Source organism: Nomascus leucogenys, chromosome 5 (genome assembly GCF_006542625.1).
Source record: "Nomascus leucogenys isolate Asia chromosome 5, Asia_NLE_v1, whole genome shotgun sequence".
Taxonomy (NCBI): domain Eukaryota; kingdom Metazoa; phylum Chordata; class Mammalia; order Primates; family Hylobatidae; genus Nomascus; species Nomascus leucogenys.
Genome location: NC_044385.1, coordinates 86,257,392 through 86,266,154, shown reverse-complemented (window position 1 = coordinate 86,266,154; position 8,763 = coordinate 86,257,392). Strand labels below are relative to the sequence as shown.

Here is an 8,763-nt window from a genome sequence, read left to right as displayed (position 1 = left end):
TGGAGAGCAGTGGCGTGATCTTGGCTCACTGCAACCTCTGCCCCCCACATTCAAGCGATTCTCCTGCCTCAGCCTCCTGAGTAGCTGAGACTACAGGCACCTGCCACTGCACCCGGCAAATTTTTTTATTTTTAGTAGAGACGGGGTTTCACCATCTTGGCCAGGCTGGTCTTGAACTCCTGACCTCGTGATCCACCTGCCTCAGCCTCCCAAAGTGCTGGGATTACAGGCGTAAGCCACCATGCCCAGCTCATGTAACAAAACTTATAAAATTCCTTTAGCTCTTCCTTTAAAAAAAAATATATATATACATACTTTATATATATATACACACATACTTTATATATATACATACTTTGTATATATATACACACATACTTTATATATACACATACTTTATATATATATATATACACACATACTTTATATATATGTGTGTATATATATATATATATATATATATATATATACACACACTTCAAGCTCTAGGGTACATGTGCACAACGTGCAGGTTTGTTACGTATGTATACATGTGCCATGTTGGTGTGCTGCACCCATTAACTCGTCATTTACATTAGGTATACCTCCTTACTGCTGAATATACTCCAGACTGAACAAATCAATTTTGAAAATTCTTAGTACATATGTATTTTACAATATACTTATCTTGAGTTTAGAAAAATTTGAATTCCCACCATTCTATACCAACCAACCACAACCCCACTGTCTACATTCCCCAGCCAGAAGACTTAGAATCCATGCTTGAGCCAAGGCCTCAGTTAAAACCACTGCCCAACCCTGCATTTGATGCTGATCCCCAACCAATTGCTGCACCAGAATTAGAACCACTATAGGAGTTATTTCCAGAACTGAAGGCCTGGTTTGGCTGTCTCTGCATGTTGCCTTGCCTTTGGTTATTACCCGATGGGCCTGACTGGTTCTGTTGGCTGGCTAACATGCCCATCATACCCCAACTGTTGTAGCACTGCCTGGGCTGCAGCCATCATGGTTGGATTAATGCTGAATGCACCAAAGTTTATCCCACCACCCATATTGCTACCTTGATTGTTTCCCAAACCAGCTCCACCCCCTCTACTATTACCAAATTCACCCTGATTCCCAAAGCCACCTGGATTACCACCAAATCTTCCACTTCTTTCTGTCTATTGCTATTTTGCTTAGGTTCGGCATTGGATATATGAACACTGATTCCTTTAATGATCAAGTCCTCTCCACAAAAAGACTGTGCAACCTGATCATCTGCAAATGTAACAAAGGCAAACGCCCTGAATGGCTTGAGGATGAAGACATCCACCACTTCCCCGTACTAACAGAAGAACTACCGCAGCTCATCTGCAGTCATGTCCTCTGTTCAGCGCCCCACAAACACTTTTCTGCTTCTCAAAGGCTTATCTGGGCTTTGCTTAGCATTGGGAAGTTTACAGTCACACCATTGTCCATCTATCATATGTCGCTGTGACATTACTTTCACCTGTGTTTCATTTTTCGTAAAACAAATGAAGCCAAACCCCTTTGAATGACCAGTCTTAGTATCTTTCTTGACCTGCACCATAAGAACTTCTCCAAAGGTACTAAAATATTCTTTCAGATCCTGCTCAGTTGTTTTCCATGTGAGACCCAACACTATTAAATCGGATGTTTTCTGGACTGCTCTTTTCACTTTCACTGCTGATGAAGCATCTATCTCATCCATTTTTCTTTTGTTATCTTTAGGATAGTTGACAACATACACCAGATTTCCCCAGCCAGCATCAGGGGTGTGAAGAATTCCTTCTACCAGCCGGGCACCTCTCATACATTGAGACACTGGATTCCTGTAGCGAAGCCCACATGCCCCTGGAAACTGGGCTGTAACCGTGGACAGCAGCACTGTCCCATCATCTTCCAGTGGTATTTCAATGGGCTCATCCTTCTCATCTTCGGTACCCAAATACATTCAGACACCTTTTACTTTTCTGCTAGGCCACTGCTGGGAAGCCCGACAGGGACACCAAGGCAGTGACCGCTTTGCCCCCACTTTTAAGTGATTTATATAACATTTTATATAACACAACACTTCCTAGACCAAGTGATAAAAGGCCAGCCAATATACAGGCTATCCAGAGGTTTATTAGGTGGTTTGACAGAACAGCTTTGTCTAGCAAGGGATGATGTTGATTAGGCAGGGCAATGAGATTTTTCTCTCAGGAATTTGAAAGTGAAATAAAAAACAGAGTTGAGCAATTAGCAGAGGGGTTGAAGGTGAAAGGACTCGCAGAGAAGGCCATTTGCAGAGGCCATTAGGCAGTAAAGGTTATAAATGAGCAGACACTCTAATAATGCCATAGTCATAAAGTATAAAATGCACATGTAGAAAGAAATTCCTCAGAAACAACAGGAGACAGAAGTTAAGTCATGTTAATCGCAAAATACCAGAATACAAACCTTCTCCGTGAGGCCTTGAAGTAGGCCTTTTTCTAATCCCCTGAGGCACTTGCTCTCCTCATTCCCATAAGTTTTTTCACCATAAATGTCTTGTTAATTGACATAACCTGAGTTCTTTTCACAGAACCAACAAAGAGGGGCAGGATGGTCACTTATGGAGCTGCCTGTAAGGCTGAGAAAGTAACTCAGGCACCCTTATCATCTGACAGAGGACTCCTCCTGTCTCATGACTGACAAAAGGTGAAATTATGCAGACTTCACAATAATCATTGCATTGCTGAGGAAAGTCCTGTCTAAATAGCACCACCTTTTTGGTGGAAAGGAGACACCTGGAGGTTGGCGTGGATGTGCCTGGCAACAGCAACATGAGGAATCCAGGTGGAGCCAGAATAACTGCCATCCTGAGAGCCTGAGGGAAGAAAGTCAGCCTTAGACTTACTCTTAGTACTTTCCCCTAGTTGATGCTGTAAGGCCTCGCTTTCAAGACAAATGTACACCTTGAGTCCTTCTCTTGGTTAACTGAGTCTAGAAGAAAGATGCCAGAAGGAAAGAGTCTCTTAGAGTCCTTGACAGAACAGACTTGCTTTGACCAGTGTTGGGCTCCCATTAGGACCTCATTCTCTCAGGGAAAATCTGGTCTAAAATAATTAGAAATAAGATGGGGAGTGAAATTCCAAATAACCCAAGCAGCCTTATTTGTGAAATGGTGGACTGTGGTAGAAAGTACTGGGGTAAGAATTTAGAGCCCATCTGTGACTAAGAGCATCTCACTTCACCCCTCTGGGCCTCAGTTTCTTCATGCCTTCTGCTACCTGCAAGCCAAAGACCCAGGAAAGCTGGTGATATCAATCCTACTCTGAGCCCAAAGGCCTAAGAACTGGGAGCATTAATGGGGCAAGTCCTAGTTTAAGGGCAGGAGAAGATGAATGCCTCAGCTTACGTAGTCAGGTATAGAGAAAGAATTCAACCTCACTTCACCTTTTTGTTCTATTTGGGCCCTCAACAGGTTAGACAGTGCCCACTCACATTGGGAAGGACAGTCTGCTTTACTTAGTCCACCAATTCAAATGCTAATTTCCTGCAGAAACACCCTCACAGACATGCCAAGAAATCATGTTTAACCAGGTATCTGAGTATCCCATGCCCCCGTCAAGTCAACATATAATTAATCATCACACTGCCCATAGGTAAGAAATAGTTCATGGATTATTTACTTATTTATTACCTCTTTCTAAAAATGATCTAAGACAGATTTATATAATCATAGTTTTTTGGCTTGAAGAACCTTCCAAAGTTTTTAGAACCATCACTCAACTGAGATGTGTAACATATATTTGTATAGTATCCAAAAATGTGAGAACATTCTCACATTTTTGGATAGCATTCTTCAAAAGTGTATTCATTTACTCATCTATTAAACAAATATATAGTCACATTCTACAAGGTACTTGGAACTATGGTAGCTGCTGGGAATATAATGAGGAATAAGATGTGGTCTCCACACTCAAGCAGATTTTCCTCCAGTAAAAAAGATGGGGTTGGGCACAGTGGCTCACTCCTGCAATCCCAGCACTTTGAGAGGCCAAGGCGGGCAGATCACCTGAGGTTAGGAGTTCAAGACTAGCCTAGCCAACATGGTAAAACCCCATCCCTACTAAAAATACAAAATTAGCCGGGTATGATGGCACATGCCTGTAATTCCAGCTGAGGCCAGAGAATCGCTTGAACCCAGGAGGCAGAGATTGCAATGAGCCGAGATCGCGCCACTGCACTCCAGCCTGGGCAGCAAAGTGAGACTCGTATCAAAAACAACAACAACAAAAAGATGGAAAAGTAAACAGCCAGGTACAATACAGTGTGATGAGTTCATTGATTAGGTACGCACAGAGGGTGCCACACAGGAGTGTACCCACAAGGAGGAATAACACTGAGTCTTGGGGTGTTGTGGACCAGAGGAAGAAAGAATGAGTTAGTAAGGCAAGGGTAGAATTGGGAAGTGTGTGGGGGTGGGTGCACATGGATGTACGTACAATATGTGTGTGCATGCACACATGTTCTCTTTTTTTACTTCTATATGTGTGGATTTTGAGGGCAGCTGGTTTCAGGCAGAGAGCTACATGTGCAGAAGCCCAGGAGTTAGGAAGAAATGGTGACTTAGGAAAGTGGCAAGTAGTTCTTTGTAAATAGAGCTTAAATGTGGGGAGCAAGAAAAGGTTAGAGATTGAAGCAGGGGCCCTTTAGCATTTGGATTTTGTTTTTGTGGTAATCAAAAGTTATTGAAGGCTTTTAGTGGGGGAATCAGGTTTTCCTTTTTGGAAATATTACTTTCTCTGCAACGTGGATGAAAGAATTGAAGCAGCAAAGCTGAAGGCAGGAAGACCAGCTCTGAGATAGTTGCAGAAACTCAGATGAAAGATAATGAAATTTTGAATGAAGTGGTGTCAGTGAGGATGGAGGAGCTGCCCTTGGCACCTGCAAGCAGACAGTCCAAGCAGATCTGCCCCCAAGGCAGATACAGGCTGCCTTCCTCTATTCTCTCACCGAATACAATACGTATTGTTTGCATTTATCATGATCTATTATAATTGTTTGCTTGCATGTCTTTCCCACCGGACAGTAACCTTCTTGAAGTGAATAAATGCTGATTTCCATCTTGCATCTAATTTCTCAGAGCTCTACCTGATAACTGGCAGTTTCTTCAATGTTTGTTGAAGGAGAAACATGCACCCCTTATACGTTTCACCCATTTTCCTATTTCTACCACTTGGCAATTGTAAGGCACATATTTAAACCCACTTTCTATTTATTTTGTTTTATTTTTTGAGACAGAGTCTTACTCTGTCATCCAGGCTGGAGTGGAGTGGAACGATCTCGGCTCACTGCAACCTCTGCGTCCCAGGTTCAAGTGATTCTCCTGCCTCAGCCTCCCAAGTAGCTGGGATTACAGCTTTTGTATTTTTAGCAGAGACAAGATTTCACCATGTTGGCCAGGCTGGTCTCAAACTCCGGACCTCAAGTGATCCACCCGCCTTGACATCCCAAAGTGCTGGGATTACAGACGTGAGCCACCGCGCCCGGCCTCAGCCTCTACTTTCTGTTTAAAGTCTCTTCAGAGCTCCCCTTTCCACTATCAGGGTCAATGACTTAATCCTTTCAACAATTCTTTGTCTGACTTAGTTTTGAATCCTTCATAATCCTACTTCCAGTTTATCAACTTATACCAAACTCCCAGGACAGTGCACTTGATTTCTGGTATCTTGGAAGATACAAGCCAAGCTCCAGAAGATAGGTGAGATGGAAGAACCTAGCCTATACCGTTAACCAATGTCTATCTGCAGTTTGCACGATCTTCTTTTCCAAAGACCAAGCTAAAGACTAAAGCAAAGAGAAAGCACTTCAAGGAAATGAACAGTTTCCTCATATATTCTAAGAGAATGTCCTCTATGTAAAGACTGGGGAAGGAGTGAGAAGCTGTGGAGGAAGGTTCCAGGTAGGCAGGAATGAATCTAGCCCCACTAACAAAGAGCAAAAGGAAATGCAAGCAGCTGAAACGAGAACCCAAGAGGGTCTACATTGCATTTTATCCCTTAGGCTGCCAAAGCACAGAGTATCAACTTCAATCCCACTCACAAGTTCACCAACCATCTCTCTCCCACAAAACTAAAATATTTAACGTTCCTCATTATTTTTCTTTAGATATACATGTATAAGCACAGACTTTCTGGCTGGAGAAGGAGAGAGACAGCAATATTGAAGAATAGAAGTTCCATTGTTCTGTTGCTTCTAAAGTAAATGATGGAAATTATAAGCTAATTTACATATGGCAGATTAGCAGTGTATCCCTTTATTCCTATTAATATATTTTCCCTTCCTAATTATAAAGATTTGAATCTTTTTAAAACAACTTTATACAAAACATTTTGTGTGGATATAAGAACTGCATGTTAAATGCTAATTCTGGATGAGTTATTTGCATAACCTTACAAAGGAGCTAAATTGCATGTATTTAATAATAAATAGAGAGTTTAAAAAGGATTGTGGATATCTTGAGAGAATGTGAAACAGAGAAAAAATTTGCTTCTATTTTAAGATATGGAACTTTTTTTCCACTTCGAATTTAAAACTGCTCTCCACCCTCTAGGGAAAACTTGTCCTAACTTTCCGATAAGCTTAATATTCCAAGTCTCCTGTAACATGACAATTCAAATACATTGAAGGTGAAGAGCTAATCTGTTTTTAAATGAACATGGATAATTTTCAAAAGACAATAAACTGCATCTAAAATAGTTTTGCATTTGGAAAGTGAAGACTTTTGAAAATTATAGATTCTGCATATGTTAGCAAAATAAAGAGAACTGTGGAAATTATCCAGGGAATTCAGGGAGAATCAAAATTTATAAAGAAAAAAAGATTAAAGTCTTTTTTTAAAGTATGAGATTTGAATCAGATAGTAGTCTCATGAATCAGATAGTAGTCATCACACCTGTAGGAGAAACACGATAGTAGGTGAAATACACATGAAATAAGTATGATAAATACTTCTAAATTTGATTTGATGTTTATGCTCTTTGAAATCAGGAACCAGCCTCTTCCTTACCAGTATTCAATACAGTAGACACTTTATCTTTCTTTCTCCCCTTCTCCCCTTAACTCTTTCCTTAATTGACACCATCCTCTCTTGGGTTTCCTTCTATCTCTTTGCCAAATCCTCCTCACACTCCTTGTGAACCCCTGTCTCCTTTTGACTTCTAATTGTGCCTTTCCCCAGGATTTAGTCCTGAGCTCTCTTTCCCTCCTTATTGCCCTCTTTCTAGGGGATCTCTTCAGTTCCCATGACTTTAAATTCCATTTATATGCTCCCGAATACCAGCTTTACACCCAAAACCTCTCCTCAGAGTTCTGGTTTGCAGGTTCCTGCTAGCTATCTCCTCTCAGACGTCTCCCAGCATCTCAAAAGCAACAAGGCAGTCCCAAATCGCACAATCAAGGCAACCCACCACTCTTATCTCCCCAAACTCCTCCACTTCAGCAACGACACTCATTCTGGTTACACCATATCAACACAATCTCTCTGTCATTTCTACACTGAAAATATACATCGAATCCTTTCACTGTTCTTCACTTCCACCACTGACACTCTAGTCTAAGCTACCATCTCACATTGACTATTTTGCAGGCTTCTCTACTGGGTACTGACCTGACTCCAAAAACCAGTTTTCTCCACAACAACTGCAGTCATCTTCCTATGTCACAGATTGTTCCTGGCTGCCTTTCCTTTGAGTTAACAAGTAAATTTTAGACCCTACTGCAAAATGGCTACTCTGGATTGCCATGAGTTTGACCTGATCTGTGAACATGTCACTTTTCTATTAAAACCCTTTCATTGGCTTCCTACTGCATGAGAATAAAATCCAAACCCCTTACCATGGTCTACAAAGACCCCACATGATTTGGCTATTTCCTGTCTGACAAAACTCAACTGTCTCCCGGCCCCTTCCCCTTTCTCACTACTCTGCAGCCACACTGACCTTCTTTCAATCCTCAAAGGCCCCATGCTTTTTCCATTCTCAGGAACTTTACATATGCTGTTCCTCTGTTGCCTTCCTCTACAGCCCAGTGCAGTGGTGAGAAGAGGGGCCGGCTGGGCTTCCTGGGTCAAGTAGGGGCTCAGAAAGCTGTGAAAGTCACTCATTCCCGGCATCAGGACTTACTTTGGTTCTGGATGGATAATATTGAAGATATATGCTTAAACTATTCCTAACACCAGGATTTCTGCATGTGTTTTCTTCCCCCAGAAAGCCACACACAGCGAAAATTTTGCTGTAAGTTTCCCTGTGTCCTCTCTCCCTCTCTCCCCTTCCCCCTCCCCCGAAACTAAAGTAGAAAGAATGTTAACTGCTCATTTTTCTGTGACCAGTGGACCTTATCTATACCCCCAATCCCAATTCCTTGTGAAAATACTTTGTAAAGTCCTGTAAGATGCTGTCTCCTTTGCCATGCCGCTGCAAGGTCATAAAATGAATAAAACCTAAGTTGCAATTCCGGTTTTCCTTAAGATCTAAGGCATGTCACAAATGGTTAATTGTCTTTTTTTCTCGCTCTGGTAACATCTTCCCACCGCACGTATTTCCCACCTTAAAGAGTTTAAAAGGCAATTGTATAATCTAACTCTGGCTACCCATTCAGGACCCCTTCTACACTGTGGAAGCTTTGTACTTTCACTCTGCTCAATAAAGCCTCCAGCTTTTCCTCTCTATCGGTCCTTGTGTCTATCACTCGCTGCGGTCAGCTGCCACACCAATTCTTTGGTGTGGCTAG

At 41.8% G+C, this 8,763-nt stretch overlaps 1 pseudogene; it reads right to left on the bottom strand.

The window, feature by feature from the left end:
• Positions 1-727: 727 nt before the first annotated feature.
• On the bottom strand, positions 728-1,939 carry LOC100603714 (annotated as a pseudogene).
• Between the last annotated feature and the right edge of the window lie 6,824 nt (positions 1,940-8,763).